Here is an 18,626-nt window from a genome sequence, read left to right as displayed (position 1 = left end):
ATTAGAACAAAGTCCTTCAACTGAAAGAAGCATAACAGGACCTTCAGATGGTACTACAGGTAAATGGACTTCAGTGGTTCTTTAGTCTTACATGCACAGCACAATTCATCCTTTTACAGAGCCATAACGTTCCAAGAACTCAGATATTCTGAGCAAACAGTGCGTCCATCACAGTGCATACATCCAGAGAGTGCTTTGAAGTGAGGTTTTCTGCTGTTAAGATAGAAAGTGAACACTGGCGCAGTATTAAAGCTGCTAATAAAGCGTGTTTGACATGTGAGTGGACTGAATGTATCAGCCACTATGCAAATTAAAAGAGAAGTGGTGCTTTGTGCAGTAAAGAGACTGCAGTAATGTTAGAAACAGACTGATGCTCACTGAACACATCACAGTCCAGCTGACTGAAACTAAATGTCTGAGGGTTTGGTGCTGTTTAAATGTGAATAGACCATGACCTGCTGCAGTAACATGTCCGTGTACAACATGTTCTTAGTTGTAAGTAAATGAACAGCAGCTCAGTTATTTCCTCCTCCATCAACGCAGCGCTGACAGCTGATAGGAAACATATGCTCTCTGTGGATCTGTTGCTAAATGAGTTAACCTTGAAGCTAGCCAGTGCCACCGTTTGTCAGTGGAGCTCTGAGCTGTCGATGTATAGCCGTTTATTCAATCTGCCAGAATCCTGCCTGTTCTGACAAATACATCCGTGACTCACAGCCGGTGTGTTGGAAATTATTCCTATTTTCACTGAAGATGCTTGAAAGCGATTTCATTATCAACATTAGATCAGTCAGTGAAAGTCTGATCAGAACATTTAGAAACGACTAGCTGCTTCTGCTAACAGTAGAGCAGAACAGGATGAAGTATGAGAGATAAATGTTTGCAAACCGAGTCCAGTGAAAGCTAGTTTACGCTCAGCTACTTCATCAGTTTATTTATAAATTACAGATGCTTAAAAGTGAGTGCTGACATTAAAACAGGTTGGTTTCTCAGCTGTATGATGTTTTGCTCACGTCTTGTTCAGGTCAGAAACGTTTCATCACTGAAAGCAAAGAGGCCCTCTGTGGGAAAAGAAAACATACTGCTGAGCAGCAAGAGTTTTACACTATTAGCAGCAGAAGAAAGGCTTGAATTAAGTAAAATTAAAAAGAAAGAAAGCTGCTCAATCATGATAAAGGATGAGGAAAAAGGAGCTTGGAGTCCTTGAGGACATGGCACCATATCTGTGAGCACAGCTGAGGGCTAATTCAGTGTGTGGGGGAGACAGAGACAAAGAGAGAGACTAAAAATGAGGGTGACAGAGACACAGAGAGATGAGAGAGGAAATTAGAATAACTGAGGATGACAGAAGATGACAGGGAGGGAGGGAGGGAGGAGAAAGGAGAGAAAAGGGGTGAGGGAGGCGATGGAAATGAGGTCGGCAGGAGAATCTTCTGTCCTGCTTCTGCAGTCATGTAACCTTTTCCCCATGTAGCACACACATGTAATACACATGTAACACACACATGTAATACACATGTAACCTTTTCCCCATGTAACACACACATGTAATACACACACATGTAATACACACACATGTAATACACACACATGTAACACACATGTAACACACATGTAACCTTTTCCCCATGCAACACACACATGTAATACACACATGTAATACACATGTAACACACATGTAACGCATACATGTAACACACACATGTAATACACACACATGCAATACACATGTAACACACATGTAACCTTTTCCCCATGCAACACACACATGTAATACACACATGTAATACACATGTAACACACATGTAACGCATACATGTAACACACACATGTAATACACACACATGCAATACACATGTAACACACATGTAACCTTTTCCCCATGTGACACACACATGTAACACACATGTAACCTTTTCCACATGTAACACACACATGTAATACACGCATGTGTTGTGAGGATGTCCTGCTTCTCCTTATCAATCCAACTCCTTCAAAAACATTTGACAGTTCCTTCAGGAATCACACACAACCCTTCACTGTTGCACCCTTTACTGTGTTGTAGATTGAGTTTTAAATTAATACACATCAAATACATGCTTTTAGAAGTTTTGCTAATTTCTTAAAATGCCATGTTGAAAGATTTGGACCGTCTGCTGTGGCACTAAATTACAGTCACCTGCATCCTGCTTTAATTATCTAAAACCTGCAGTAAAGTGAATGGACATATTTCAGAAAATCCACCACCTCTGTACATATATAAAGATCTCTCCACACTGCATGTCAGGACAAAACCTGAGCCATGAAACCCATAGGACTCTCTGTAGACCTCTAGTGAGACATGATTGGGCTGAGGATATAAAACCACTTCTAAAGCTTTCAGTTTTTCTTGGATAGCTGTGAAATGGAAGACGTTTGGAACCACCAGGACTCTTCAGAGAGTTGGCAATATGTCCAAACTGAGGAACCAAGCAGGAAGGGCTTCCATCAGGAAGGCGACCAAAAACCCAGCAGGCCCTCCAGCAGAGAACAGAGAACCTGCCAGAAGGTCCAAACGTCTCAGCAGCTCTCCAACAGTGAGGAAAAGCCATGATAGGAGTTTATCAAACAACACCAGAGCATTTAGGGAGAAGATTCCCTGGTCTGACCAGCATTTTACAATGAATAGTTTGCACAGAGTTACTTTTATCATGTTGAAAACAAACTATTTTTCCCTTTCTGGTTATTGTCATTCACAATGGCTGAAGACAACCAGTCAACTAAATGCTGCAGTGGCTTCATGAGTCATCTGGTCATCCCTGACTGACCCAAACAAAGCCAGACTTAAGTCCCTTCTAACATCTGAGAGATATCTGAAGATGGCAGCTTACAGATGCTTCCCGTCCAGTTTGATGCAGCTTCAGAGAATCTGCAGGAAAAATTAAATAAACCACCAAGTTTCCAAAAGATGTGAAACCCTTAAAGCTGTAACTGCTACCAAAACCAAGAAGTACAGGTCAAAATATTTGAAATGAGAGATTTCAGTCATTAGCAAAAAAATCTAAAAAGATGTTTTATCTTTGTCATTATTTAAAAAAAAATACTATAAAATGATGCCAATGTTATTGATTTGTAAATGAAATAACACCATAAAATGTGCAAATAAAGTGAAGGATTCTTAATATTTCAGGTTGAGTTCTAGTTCTAGTTGGAACACCTCTAGAACGTTCTTGAATATTGACTGGTGTGAAGAGTGACCGTTACATCACTATTTCTGAATTTCAGGCCAATTAAGTCGTGTTCTTCCTCGTAGTACTTTGTGTATTTGTAGTCAGGTCTTGGGTACACACTTTGTAGTGTTGCAGGTCATCTTGTGCTCTCTCCTCCTACACATTCACACACACTCACCAACTCACAACGTGCTCTCCAAACCCCTTTATCTCCCTCTACCTTCTGAAACAAACAGCACTGCAGCTCCAGCCAAAGCTCTGTGCTCCTCCTGGCCCTGTTGGAACTCATCCAGCTGCTGTGCTGAGAGGAGAAGGACTGAGCCGACCACCCACCTCAGCTAGTTTTAGGTTTTCATATGGAAAGAAGAAGGCAGTGAGGAGATACGGCAGGTAAGGCCAAGTGAGTTTCAGTCAAATACTCAGAACAGAAAGAGTTCAACAAATGGAAGGTCAGGGGGATAATAGAAAGACAACATAGCATCAGTGTACAGATCTCACATTCTGTTGGTAATATTTCGATTTAACACGCTGACTTTGATTTTTGCTGCTGCATTTTGCATATTTTACTAACGCCAGTCTTTTAACACATTGAGTCACTGAATTGACACTGACTGTTACGTGTTGTATGTCACATGTTAAATGTTACATGTATGTTACATGTTGTATGTTACATGTTGCATGTTGTATGTTACATGCTGTATGCTTCTTTTTGTATGTTACGTGTTGTATGTCACATGTTGAATGTTACATGTATGTTACATGTTGTATGTTACATGTTGCATGTTGTATGTTACATGCTGTATGCTACTTTTTGTATGTTACGTGTTGTATATTACATGCTGAATGCTACATGCTGTATGTTACATGCTGTATGTTGCGTGTTGTATGTTACATGTTGCATTTTACATGATTTATGTTACATGTTGCATGTTACATGCTGTATGTTACATGTTGCATGTTACATGATGTATGTTACATGTTGCATGTTACATGATTTATGTTACATGTTTCATGTTGTATGTTACATGCTGTATGTTACATGATGTATGTTACACATTGTATGTTACATGATGTATGTTACATGTTGTATGTTACATGTTGTATGCTACATGCTGTATGTTATATGTTGCATGTTACATGCTGCATGTTATATGTTACATGATGTATGTTACATGCTGTATGTTACATGTTGCATGTTACATGATGTATGTTACATGTTGTATGTTGCATGTTACATGCTGTATGTTACATGTTGTATGTTACATGCTGTATGTTACATGTTGCATGTTACATGCTGCATGTTATATGTTACATGATGTATGTTACATGTTGCATGTTACATGATGTATGTTGCATGTTACATGATGTATGTTACATGCTGTATGTTACATGCTGTATGTTACATGCTGTATGTTACATACTGTATGTTACATGCTGTATGCTACATGTTGCATGTTACATGCTGCATGTTATATGTTACATGATGTATGTTACATGTTGCATGTTACATGATGTATGTTACATGCTGTATGTTACATATTGTATGTTGCATGTTGCATGTTACATGATGTATGTTACATGCTGTATGATACATGTTGTATGCTACATACTGTATGTTACATGATGTATGATACATGTTGTATGTTACATGCTGTATGTTACATGTTGTAGGCTATGTGTTGTATGTTACATGTTGTATGCTACATGCTGTATGTTACATGATGTATGATACATGTTGTATGCTACATGCTGGATGTTACATGTTGCATGTTATGTGTTGTATGCTACATGCTGTATGTTACATGCTGTATGCTACATGTCATATGCTACATGCTCTATGTTATGTGTTGTATGTTACATGTTGTATGATACATGTTGTATGTTACATAAATGTTGTTGTGCGCTGTTCCCCCTCCCCTGTGCTCTTACAGGTATGGCCCCCCTCTGCTGCAGCAGGTGATAGAGAGCAGCTGTTTCCACCCGCTCATCAGCTGATGAGAGGAGAGGCAGCCGGAGCAGGAGGAGCGTTTGGGCGCTTCAATGCTGTATTGTGTTGCTGCATCAGAAACTCAGTGCTTTCAGTCCCGTTTGGAAGGAGATTGTTCTGTGAGACTGTTCCTAGTTCCTCTGTAGCTCAGCTGAAGCTTACATTATCTTGATTTGTAGGAGGTTCTGTTGGTCTTTCTGCATTTTATGCAACAGTAACTAAAAAGCTCCACTTATACCTTATCCTGTGTTCTCCTGGTAACCTTTTAATTGTTATTTCCTTCATATCCTCGTTAGATTAGATGCTAGTGACTTTTACTGACAGTCTTTATGTTGTCTGAAAGGAAAAACCAACACTTTTACATTTTTTATCCGGACAGGTTCAGGGGGATATTTGCTTAACATGGCACAAGTTAAAAGCATTTCAGCACCTCTAAATAGATCTCATTTGCTGGTGTATTTGTCTAATTTCAACTCAGAAACAGACAGAGCAGCAGTAAGAGCTCTGTGTAAGCACACGATGCATTCAGGTACAGCGTTGTCCCACTGACTGTACTTACACGCACACAGTGTAGAAAAATAGACTGTAAGCCAAAAATAAATTATAAATATGAGTATGTGAGTAAATGTGGGTCATGGCTGCATGAGTATAACACATGTCACAGAGAGCCATGACACTGACAGCTGGACTGATTAACAACGCCTCAGAAATGAGGTTGAGAAACTCGTCAGTTGCTTGTTAGAAACAGTCCTAAATTCTGTTGAAAGAAACCCTTCAGAGCCTCTCAGTGTGCTCTGCTAGTGAGGTAACATCTGCCACATAATCAAATGTTTAAGAACGGTTTAAAATAAAATCTCATCCAACACACAGCACATGGAGAGACACACACACGCTCTGTAAACCGCCGTGCTCAGCTGAATTGATGGCATTTTTCACAACCGTAAGTCTGGAAATCCAATAACAGATGGCCCAATAATTGACCTGTGTGCACTGATGCAGCAGCAGCACAGTTAGGAGGTCAGTATGATAAGTCATCTGTGTGATTCACCACTGATCACACTAAACTCTGATGTGTCCTTAGAGGAGGCGGATCAGATCAGAGATGGAGTGACACGAGGCACAACTATCTGGGCAAACTACTGCTGTTCTTAATTAAACTAATATCTGATGCAGTCTAGGAAGTAATTCAGGGAACGTGTTATAATTACTTTAATTAAAGGCACTGTTGCAGGATAATAACATAACTGCAGTGATTCAGTGAAATACTGAAAATGTACAACTTCTAACTAAATTCAACTTTAAATTACTTGTTCGACTAAAAACAACTGCCTCACGAGCAAAGCTGTAGAATGACGATGGTCTGGTTTTCTGTCCTCAGCCAAAGCAGTAAAGGCCTTTAACTGGAAACAGTATTAACAGAAGGTTTAAAAAGTACTTTCCTAACAAGCAAATAGTTTTAGTGTCATCTAACTGTTAAAATAACACAAATAAGGCTGGTAAAGATGGATCACTGCAGACGTTTCTACTATAATATGTCTTAAGCAGAGAAAAGAGTACTTCATGGACTCTGGAACAACTTGTTCTTTTAAGCCACAGAATCAGCAATATGTTATTTTTCCTGCTTATAGTCACGATAGTTTCTACAAAACCTATACCAGAAAAAAACAATCCAACCCCTGATTCTCTGCTGAATTTACCTTCGACTAGGCAACAGAACAAACCTGGCATCACCTCTATAAAAATGACTTAATCAGTTTGTAATGGTAGCAGCATTCTGAGACTCGTCGCGTCCTTGAAGAGCACGTCCTCCACGCTGCTTCCAGCACTAAGTAATGGCTAAGATGGGCCCATTGTTAATGAAAATGACACGGTTGAAGCGTATAACAATGATTCAGATGCATCTTGTTGGAGAATGTGTCCACGCCTGCTGTCAAACACAAGATACTGAATCACAGACTGTCCCCACATAACACTTTTTCTCTCCTTCACATATTCTGATGTTAATGCATTTAAATATTAGAAAATCTGACCTATAACTCCTCAGCCTCAGTGTTCTTCACTACACCTCAGAATGGAAGATCGCTCAGGTGCTTCCACTGTGTAAAAGTGACCTTCACACCTGTCCTCCTACCTCAGTCTGTTTAAAATCCAATCGCTGTGCTTTCTTGAACAATGCCGTCCTTCACAGTCAGCTCTGGCTCACAATCACTGCTGCAACTGTTGTTGTTGATGACATTATTACCACACTTGATGAAAAGCAACACTGCTGCACTCTTTGTGCTGTCACAGGCTTCTCATGCTGTTGATCACAACATTTTGAAGAACAAGCTGCTTTCATTGTGTGTCTGCTTACAGCTTCTTCAAATCAGATCTTTCCGATAGACTCCAAACCAAAGTTACTGACAGTTTTAAATCAATTCTACAAGCAGTTCATGAACATTATCCTCAAAGCCTGATACCAAATCCCTTGTATTTTACCCTGTATCATGTATTTTCCAACTCACCACTAAATCACTAATTTCTATGCAGATGATGTCATCTTGTACACCATCAGTCTCAACTATCAGCAGTCCTCCCTGTTTAATCTAAAGCTTTTTCTTAACTCTAAGACTAAATGTGTCTGTTTCACATGAGCACAAATCACAAAAGTTCCTGATCCTATCCATCCTTTAAATATCTAGAAAATGATCTAGAAAGCAGACTGTCCTACAGAAGTCAAGTAGAACATCTTGTTCAAAATTAAAGACTGAACTCTGAAAATGTGATACCAATGGTTTTGAGAACAATGTGACGGTAAAGTTCCATGACTTAATTTCAGTCTTTAGTGATGTATCAGGTCACTGCCCTGCAGGATTACAATGCAGATCTCCTGAAATATCTGTTGGCAGCCATACATTTGGGGCCATCCTGCACGCATTTATTTTTCAAGTCCGTAATGTTGATAGAAATATAGTAAAGTTAATATTCATGTTGGTTAATTTAAGCGGCAGCTATTTCCTAGTCCATGTCTGGATGTTGCCTGGTCTGGAGTCAGATAACCCCCTTTACCGTAGGGTTTACACCTGGGTCTTTATTACTGCTACCCATGGGGACAGGACCAAAACTAAGACCGTTTAATGCCATCTGTATCTATTTACTCTCACAATCTAACAGCAGACAAACAGCCCTGCTTGGAAAATGAAACGTTCTCTCTAACCAATAGACAACCACACAGGAACACCCCTGGTAGACCTTTGTAGACCTTCACAATTCCTGACCAGAAGAATCAAGCAGGACTGCCTTATGGCATGCAGCATGGTGGGGGCATCATCATGACCACATCAAAAGCAGAAAAGGAAGAGCAATGATAAACCAATGACAGACTTACACCTGCAGTCTACATCCAGTGAATCAGACTCTATCTTCTAACAGATATCTAAACTTGTTTTGAGGGAATAGCAACAACTAAATTAAACAGAGATCAATGTTTTTATGAACTCAAACCTGTGAATAAGCTGAGCCTGAAAGTGAGGAGAACACATTTCTTTGAATTAATTTTGAAAATGGGCCATGTCCCTCTCTGTGTTCTGGACGTTTTCCAGAAAACCTGCAGCTTCTGAATGCAACACATTCATTAAATTAGTTTTTTAAACCAAGCCACTAGTATCTAACACATTTCCCTGTGTGTGGTTTAGTAGGGAACACAAATAAAAACATTTAGTACTACAAAAACTACTTCTGTTCATGAAGTGGGACAGGAACGATGAAAGCAATGATTTGAGGTGATCAAAAACAAGATATTTAATGAATAAATAAAAGCTACACTGGAACCTCTCATCTGGTGAAGTAAATAAGCTGAACCTGAATGTGAGGAGGACTCATTGGATTTTGAAAAGGACGCATGTCCTCTACGCCCCGTGTTTCCGATATGTTCCAGAAAACCGACAGCACCTGAACGCAACATGTCCATTAAATTAGCTTTGTTTAAAACCTAGATACGAGCTACATGTTCCCCTGTGTGTGGTTTAGTCAGGAACACAAAATAACACGTAGTACTACAGAAACTACTTTTGTTCATGAAGTGAGACAGGAAGGACAAAACTAATGATTTCAGGTCATCGAAAACAAGATATTTAATGAACATGTGGAATATTAAATGTTGGGATAAACTGCACTGAAACCTCTCACCTAGTGAAGTAAATAAGCTGAACCTGAATGTGCAGGGACACATTTTGGATTTTAAAAAGGACCCATGTCCTCCTCTCCTTACGCCCATGTGTTGCCGACATGTTCCAGAAAACCGACAGCACCTGAACGCAACACGTGCAATAAATCAGCTTTGTTATACTCTCGTTTTTACTACAGCACGTTTCCCGTGTGTGTGCTATGTTCAGGAACACAGATAAAGACAGATATGCTGCATCCACTGCATCACCATGTCTGGATCTGCTGCTCATGTTCCCGCGGCGCCGCATAGCGCATCTGTGGACCGGAGAGTTTCTGTCAACCTTACCGAACCCGCCGATACGTTCTGCCCGTATTTATTTTACAAATCCTCACTGTAGTACCGCTGTTAGGTGATACTAGTCTGGCTGCCCTTCTAATATCCATCCCAGCTCTCTGCTCAGCCTGTTCCCCGACAGCATCCACCGCTGCGCAACCAAAACACTCCGTCCTGCCTTCTAAACGCTGATCCTCTTTTCCACCGGTAAACACACAGATGACGGCGGATTACAGCGGCTCACACACACATGCACACACACACACACACGGAGATGAGAAGTTGCAGAAAGAGAAGCATGCGATGGAGAAGCTGCTTTTTTTAAAATTTACTTACGTCTGTGAAGGAACAGCCATGAAGATGATGGTGCTGAGGAGGGTCGACATGACTGGAGTCTGACATCAGCAGAGGATGCTTCCGTGTGTGTGTGTGTGCGTGTGTGTGCGCGTGTGTGTCCTCCCCCTCCCCCTTTTGACCATACAACAGTAAGGGGAGGGCTGAGGGAGGGAACAGATGAAGACTTCTTTTACTTCCATGTTCATTTTTTATAACTAGATCTTCATGAAAGGCGCTTAGAGTTGCAGGAAAAAAACTGAATCCTTTACAAGATTTTCAGTTTTTCTGCATGAATTGGGGTGATGTGATTTTCCTCAAGCAAAGTACACAATGTGCTTAAGCCGATAACGCACAAACAGCTCTAATCTGTCATGTCTTTATTAAATATTCCCAGTGCAGGGGGAGGAAGTAATTGAAGCAGTGGATTTAATAAGGTCTCACCTCCTCTGACGGCAGTAAAACCTCAAACAAGCCTTTTGTGTAGCTGCAGATCAAACCCGTACAAAATAAAGGACTGGAACTGCTTCAGCTCTGATTCTCAGGATGTCTGATGGGAACGCTTCCCTGAAGTCATTCCACAGCATCTCAGGTGGATCCAGACCTTAGATCTGACCAGAACACTTCCTGTTTGAAGGAAGAGTGTCCTATATTTAGTTTAGCGTTCAGGTCACTCTGCTCTGAAAGATACACCCCCTGTCAAAAGTTTTAGGACACGTTCTCATTCAAATAAAGTAGAACCTGTCCTATAACTTTTGACAGGGGGTGTATCTACCAAATTTGGTACACATATGCAGCACATCAGGCTGAACAAAAAAGTCAGTGACAGCCACATTCCAAACCCAACAGGAAGTGAGCTATTTTGTGTTGAATGTCAGATTTTGCCCATTTTTCATTTTTTTCTAGAGCGAACTCCTCCTAGGGGGAAACTCCAATTCACCTCAAATTGGGCCAGTACATACAGGAGGCCTTAATGATCCAAAGTTATTAAAATCTTTTTCCAAAGTCAAAGGGCGTGTCCGTGGCGGCCTCTGGAATTTTGATCCTTGGCCATGAAATTTCAAATGCTGTGTAAATGTCCTGAACATGCTCCAATCTGCCTGAAACTTTACATGGATGATCAGAGTCCTGCCCTGATCACATCCATGTGATGAAATACACCCCCTGTCAAAAGTTGTAGGACAGGTTCTACTTTATTTGAATGAGACCGTGTCCTAAAACTTTTGACAGGGGGTGTACCTTATAAATTTGCACTTTTTAATATTCTGGATGGTAGTTAGCTATGTAGAACCAGAGGCAGCAGAGCAGCCCCTCATCATGATGCTGCCGCCGCCATGCTTGGCCTTTGGGATGACATTTTCACTTCACTGCAGTTTAACTTAATCAGACCACAAACCCTTTTATTGGTTGTGTTGTCAAGCATTAAGGTGATCTTTAGAGCAACATCAGTGCTGTGTCATTGACGTCATACAGTCATGGACGACTCCTGGAATTTTTCCAGAAAATACATCATTTTTTGGATTTTTTTCAGACAAGGAAAAAATATTTTTTGGTGCCTGTAAATGAGGACACCAGGAGGGTTAATCTCTCCATAAATTAGGAAAATACTATCAAAAATCTAATAAAAATCCTTTCACTGTGTTTTTGAGGATAAAACTTTGTAATAAATTAGGCTGTAAATATTCTATCTGAACAAACACCTCTGGTGAAACCTTTACAATATAAATAAGATTAAACTGGATACTGTGGTCCTTATAAATGCTATTTAAGCGTTAAGGATAACTGGTTTTGGTTTCTGGACTATTTAAACATACGGTATGTTTTTTGGTTTGACACAGCCTTTAAAGATATGCATGCAATGGAAAACTCTATATTCAGAAATAAATCATTAAACCTCACCTACTGATTACCTACATTAGGAAAATTATTTTTTTAATGCAAGTTTTCTGAAAATGTATGTTGAAGTATTCACATGTGATGTAATAATTCTAATAAAATAAACACTTAAATGTGTATTTTGAATGTTTTCTTTCCACTCCTGTAAGAGAAGACGTGATATGGAAGCAAAACACCCCAACGTCTCTTAATTGGTGTTTTAAAAGAATGCTTTAGCCTTCACTGTCTTGGATGAGCCTTTGGCTTTCTTTTCTTTTCTTGTTTTTTCAGCTTATCAAGCGTTCTGCTTTTGAAGTCTTCTCTGCTTTGCTCCAGCTTCTGGTGAGACTAATCGCAGACCTAAATCATCTCCGTTTGTAGGCAGTTTGTTCGCCTGTGGACTGATGAGTGTCTGAATCCTTGAGAGGACTCTGTAACCCTCCAGCTTTATGCTAATCAACCATTGATTCCAAGCCTTCTCAGATGTTTTTCTGTAAAGTTTGCTTCACATCAGCAGATCCTCCTTGTGAACAGCAAACTCTGAATGTTTCAGAGTTGTTTAAAGTCTCAGCAGCTTCTCTGAACCTATTGGTGTGTTTTCAGCTCAGATGGACTGTGTTTGCTCATAACTGTAGCTGACATCAGGAATGACAGCGTTGGGACGTTCATTCAGGCAGATTTGGTGCAGATAGTCACTTTCTTATGACTTTGTCAGTCCTTGATGTTTCCTCCTGGACCACTTAATTTATGATGTCAAAGTGTAAAACTGAAGAATTAACTAGATTTTAATTCCAAGGGTAACTGGGTAGGGTTTGTCTGACTTTTAAATGTATTTAAGTTATGTTGAAACTGTTTCCAAAACTCCTGCATCAGATGAATGAATAAAAACAGCCTCCTGCTGAATGACGCACCACTGTGTCGTCTTCCATAGAGAAGGTTTGAGATATATTTGGGTGGAGATATATATATAAATATATATATAAACAGCTCAACGTCATGGCTCCTACCCACGCAGACAAACATACGCACTCTCCAACGTACAGACCCGTCATGATGTCAGGATGTAAACTGGGTAGTTATGAACATGGAACTGGATACAGAACACAGATTTAATGTGTAGGGCTGCTGGTAGTATCTGGGGGGTTGGGATTAGAATATCTAAAGTGAAACCAGTTCCAATTTTCTGATCAAATGGTTGCTTTCTTCAGAACGCTGCCGTTTGATCCTCTTCATCATCTGGAGAAGGAACCCAGAGTGCTGCTGGCGATGTGTGCATCATCACATGTAGAGTTTACAACATGATTCACAGAAGAAAGGAGGCAGCAACGCAGGAAAAGAGTGCTTTCATTCAGAATTCAGTGTTTTAACACCTGAGGTTTGGGTCTGGATGTTACATGAAGTGTTTCTGAAGAATGCAGTGATAAGTTCTATGATATGTACATTCATGTGGCATTTCAGATGATTTTGTGAACAGAAATTGTGATAAAGTCTGTTTGTCTGCAACATTTCTCCATGACGGAGCTGAGATGTCTGACTTTATTGAACATCTCTGAACCAGCAGGAGCTGGTAGAAAAAAGCAGGTCAACGTCTGGGTCCAGTTTGAGTCTGATGGTTTTGAGTTAAAGAGTGACTGTAACACTTAAAACATGGAAAAATATTCTGTGACAAACAAAAGTCCTGCACTGAGAGTCATGATATGGTCTTTAAAGACTATTTGTTTGAATGTTTAGTGATATTTCAGACACCCATGCCATGATGCTCACTCATCACTGCTTTCTACCTGTCACCTGTCCTCCATCCTGCTCCACAAGCCACCACCTTCCCTGATCTTTCTGCCTTCATCATCCATCATCTTCATCCCCATTCACCTCCATTCCCCTCCTGAGGGCTGCAATAAATCTCCTCCTACTCAGTGTAACTCTGGGTTTATGTCCTACATTACAGTTCCACCCATGGATTGCAGCAGAGCGATGCGGCCACAGTTAACCTATTGGATGCTGGAGTCCACGTTCCGTTAATGGAGTCCACTGTTCTCAGGTGATAAAGTCACCACAGACAGTGAACACAGACTGATGGGATGACTTTATTTAAAGTGCAATTAGACATTCCAGGCATGGATGAATTATTATCTGGGATTTGTGATCTCAACAGGAGCTTACTGGTCGTACTGTATTCTTCCAGCTGGGACTCTAATGGGTCCTGCTCGCCACAAACCTCCTCTTAATCTCTAGTCTCCTTCTCAGTGTTCACCTATTAGCCCCCCACCCCAAACCAGTTCCTGAGTTTGCTTGTTCAGTCTGCTAGTATCCTGTCTGATGACCTTTCTGAACTGGCTAGCTCCTGGTCTGTTAGTCCCGTGTTTGGTCCTGTTCCTGACTGGTTTAGCCACCAGTTGGCAGCCCTCATGCCCAGTCCTGTTCCAGAGTCAGCTAGCCTCATCTTACTGGGGATGCATCAGAGTTTGTGTCGTGTGTTTTTGTTCCACCGTAAGTTTCCAGCAGCCACAACCCAAAGTGACACTCTGATTATGTTTTCTTCTTTAACAATCCACCTCAAAATGATTACAAATATTTTTAAAGAACAGTAATATTTTTTAAAGAAATCCTGGAAGGATAAAAAATAGATCTTGTCTTGTCTTAGCTTAGCTTAGCTTAAACTGGGATGTTGTATCTTTGAATGAAATAGGATTTTAAAAATTATCAGTAGATTTTCTGTTAACTAATCATGCCAGATGTGTTTGTATTTAAAAGACATATTTTATAATTTCCTCAAATTTTTGGTTTGTAAAAGAAATCTTAACTGTAAAAGTAACATCTGAAGCTGTCAGACTCACGTAACGGAGTAAACCTCTGAACTTTAGTGGAGTAGAAGTAGAAAGTTGTACCATGAATGTGTTCTTAAGTCCATTCATTATCTCTTGCAGAAAAGCTGTGAAGCTCCAGAACATCAGTAGAAATGAACCCAACATAGACTAAAGTGGTGAAAAGGACGCAGATATGGAATAGATTGGTAAAAAATCAAGCAGCAGTGAGTGTCTGCTGGTCTGCTGCTATCTGTGTCAGCTCCTCAAACATGAGTCACGTTGAGTCCACTGGCCTACATTTAGCTCAGATCCCTCAACAGCACTTCCAATTGGAACAAACTGAGTCCAACAAACAGAGACAGAGAGATCAGATGAGAGGTGGCCATGATGGCCACAGAATGCCGCTTACAGTGAAAGAAATGCTGTGTGCTTCAACAGCAGCTCTATTTTTAGATGCACAGCGCAATTTAAGCTGTGTAGCAATAAAACACTGAATGAAGACTATGCTCTGGTTGTCCTTGTTGTTTTCTCATGACATCCATGCAGGACCTGTTCCACCAAGTGAGACCGTCAGAGGAAGGAAACGGTGAGTTCTCAGTGTCACATGCAGATGAATCTTTGGGGTTTTCTTCATGCTGAAAAAAGGTTTGAAGCTTTAGGGTTGTAGAGTCAGATACAGTGTCATCCTACTGCGGTCCTTTGAGACTGGAGCCAAAGTATTCCCCTTCTAGATTCTATCATTTCAAGCTTTGTGAAGCAGTTTTGCTGGGAAAAGTTCAGTTTTAAAGGAGAATGGTGACATCTGCTGGTTAAACCCTGGTACTGCAGCTGAATTGATGGATTCAGTGTGAGAGGAAACAGACAGAACTGGTCCTTTTGGTCCTGTTTAATGGAGTTTCTACTGTTAAAAAACACTCATTGATTTTAAACACACATTGGAAAAAGAAACATCTTATTAAGGCAGAGGGTTTCAGGGATTGAAGCATCATTCAAATCTTTTGTGCTTTTCGAGGTTGATACAGGATGCTTCAGTGGTTACTACTGTCGCCTTGCATCAGAAGATCCCCGGTTCTCATTCCGGCCCTCCTGGGATCTTTCTACATGGAGTCTCCATGTTCTCCTGTACATGTGTGGCTTTTCTCCAGGTTCTCCAGCTTCCTCCCACAGTCCACAAACATGCTGAGGTTAACTGGTGATTCTAAACTGTCTGTAGGTGTGAATGTGAGTGTGATTGTGTGTCTCTATGTGTAGCCCTGTTATAGACTGTTACCTGTCCAGGTGAACCTTCAGCTGGGATTGACTCCACTCCCCAATACCCTGATGAGGATTAAGTGGTGGATGGATGATGGATAGATGGATGATGGATGGATGGATGGATGGATGGATGATGGATGGATGATGGATGGATGGATGATGGATGATGGATGATGGATGATGGATGGATGGATGGATGATGGATGATGGATGATGGATGGATGGATGGATGATGGATGATGGATGATGGATGGATGATGGATGGATGGATGATGGATGGATGGATGATGGATGGATAGATGGATGATGGATAGATGGATGATGGATGGATGATGGATGGATGGATGGATGATGGATGGATGGATGATGGATGATGGATGGATGGATGGATGGATGGATGATGGATGGATGGACAGATGGACAGATGGACGGATGATGGATGGATGGATGGATGATGGATGGATGGATGATGGACGATTGATGGATGGATGATGGATGGATGGATGGATGGATGGATGATGGATGGATGGACGGATGGACGGATGAACGGATGATGGATGGATGATGGATGGATGGATGGATGGATGGATGGATGATGGATGGATGTTTTGATTACATCGCTAATACTTCTTGTACTGAATGTTAGACTTTGCAATATTCTGCAGCAAATTTATCATGAAATGTTTTGTCCAAAGAGCCTACATATGATGCTTTTGACATGAAACATTTATTTACCTTTACTTTTATGATATCCTAAATGAGACTGTGAGTGGTAAAAGCAGAATAACTCATTCACAGTGTACTTGTGTTTCGGTTCTTTTTTTACCGATAATTGACTGAAAATCGCTGATCTAGTTCTAGTGTTGATCAGTGTTGATCAGTGATCTGATCTAGTGTTGACCAAAGACACAGATTACAGGTTACTTTTAACAAAAATGTAATACCATTTGTGACATTGATGGCAATCAGTTTGAGCTGCAAGAGCAACAGACTTTTTCCAAGTTTCCATAATGCTGTCATAATGTTCCACACAGTCAGCTCAGTACTCAGCTCTGGAGCTGTCTGCTGTTCTGAGCCAACTTCAGCTGTAGACGAGGACTTTTTAAACGGTTTCAATCAAAAGGTGATTGTAAATGATCACTCTAACACTTGTTCTGCTGTTTATCTGATTCTTCAGGTTCCTTGTTCTCTTCTACAGCTGTTAGAGCTCAGTTAGATATGAACTGCTGGACTGGTGGGCCTTCGAGATAAAGTGAATGATTTAAAGACAAACAAAGACCTGTCTGAAGCAGATAGAATCTCATAGCACACACCTGTGATGTGCACATACTCCTCATGCCTTCCACTGTTATGTCCTCCTCCCTACTAACAACAGAGAGGAAAACTAAAGCTCCATACATGGAGCTGTTCTTATGGAAATCCATCCATCTGATGGTGTTTGTGCAGAGCATTGTTGTGGTTGTAGACTAAGCTGTCCTCAGCCTCCTCACTGTCTTCCTGTGTGATCCCAAAGCGTTCTCAGGCCAGAAGACATTTAGAATTACTCCTACTACTTCTGGCTCTGTTCTTGGTTGTGCTCTACAGGGGAGATGTCAGGGACCTAAAGAAGCATCACATCAGATGCCTTCATCAACGCAAAGCAACAGCTTTGTAGTCTGAGCTGGTCCTGAAGGTTGTGGTCCTCTTTAAACACTCTGCTGATATCTCAGGGTGAACAACAGCACCTCACACTAGGCTGTAAAAAGAGATCCCATCCATAGGTTACCAAACCTTTTATTTCCCTGCTGCATCGACCCATGAAAACCATAAACTGAGTCTAGAAGAGCTACAGTCCTGGTGGAGTCCAATTCCCACACTGAATGCGGTTAAGAAAACAGACACGGGTGTCACTGTGGTAATACAAAGACCAGATGGTGTGAAGCACTCAGCAATCTGTTCTCCTGCAGAAAAACAAGATTCACTGTAAGGGTTTGAGAAAAAATCAGGAACTAAATCAATCTACTCTGCTTTAACAAGAATGTGTGGAAACTTATGGAGGATATCAGCTAAGCTTTAAATCATGAGGAGACACTGGAATGTTGTTTATTAAAGCTTGATAACTCAGGTTTTCAGCTCTGTGCCCTGCTGCGCTCCTTTCTGTCCATAGGTGGCAGTATTTAGCTGTGATCCTCTGGGAACTGGAGTCTGAGGTTCAGGAACCATTCAGACTCGTGAAGCTGCTGAGAAGGAACCACAGGCTGTTCACTGCTGCTGTTTACAGATGTTTACAGATGTTTACAGCTGTGTTCATCCAGCAGTACGGTGGAAAGCTCTGGCACGTTATCTTTCACTTCTGCTGTCAGTGTTGTTTTATATGAACAACCTCTCAGTAAATCAGGCTGAATACAGTCTGGTTTTCAAATATACAAAGATATTAGTTCTAAATAAAGATATTAGACGGATTGCTGCCTTTGCTGTTACAACACAGGATATAAAGGGATGTGTTTTTACATTTTCTGGCTGTTTGACCCAGCTATAATTAACTGGAGGTGTACATAAATGAGGTGATGTGTAGTTTTTGGTGGACAATGACAGTTTTAGGTCTCCACACTGAGCATCTTCACCCCGAGTCCTTCTGGTCTGCTGTGAGGCCTGCAGGGAAGGGGAGGAATGTGGAAGATAAACGGCAGGATGATGGGAGGCGA

At 40.9% G+C, this 18,626-nt stretch overlaps 1 protein-coding gene across 4 annotated transcripts in view; it reads right to left on the bottom strand.

Moving 5' to 3' along the window:
- The window catches only part of LOC110952417 (TANK-binding kinase 1-binding protein 1-like), a 35,838-nt gene extending 25,685 nt beyond the window's left edge, over positions 1-10,153 (bottom strand). For 2 of the 4 annotated variants that reach the window (XM_051942052.1, XM_051942042.1), the window contains exon 1: positions 10,013-10,153. The gene's annotated coding sequence lies outside the window, so the exon portion shown is untranslated. The remainder of the gene's footprint in view (positions 1-10,012) is intronic. The other 2 variants (XM_051942041.1, XM_051942063.1) reach the window with 2 other exon arrangements.
- Positions 10,154-18,626: the final 8,473 nt, after the last annotated feature.

Source organism: Acanthochromis polyacanthus, chromosome 2, assembly GCF_021347895.1.
Source record: "Acanthochromis polyacanthus isolate Apoly-LR-REF ecotype Palm Island chromosome 2, KAUST_Apoly_ChrSc, whole genome shotgun sequence".
Lineage (NCBI taxonomy): Eukaryota > Metazoa > Chordata > Actinopteri > Pomacentridae > Acanthochromis > Acanthochromis polyacanthus.
This window is presented reverse-complemented; position numbering and strand designations above follow the sequence as displayed.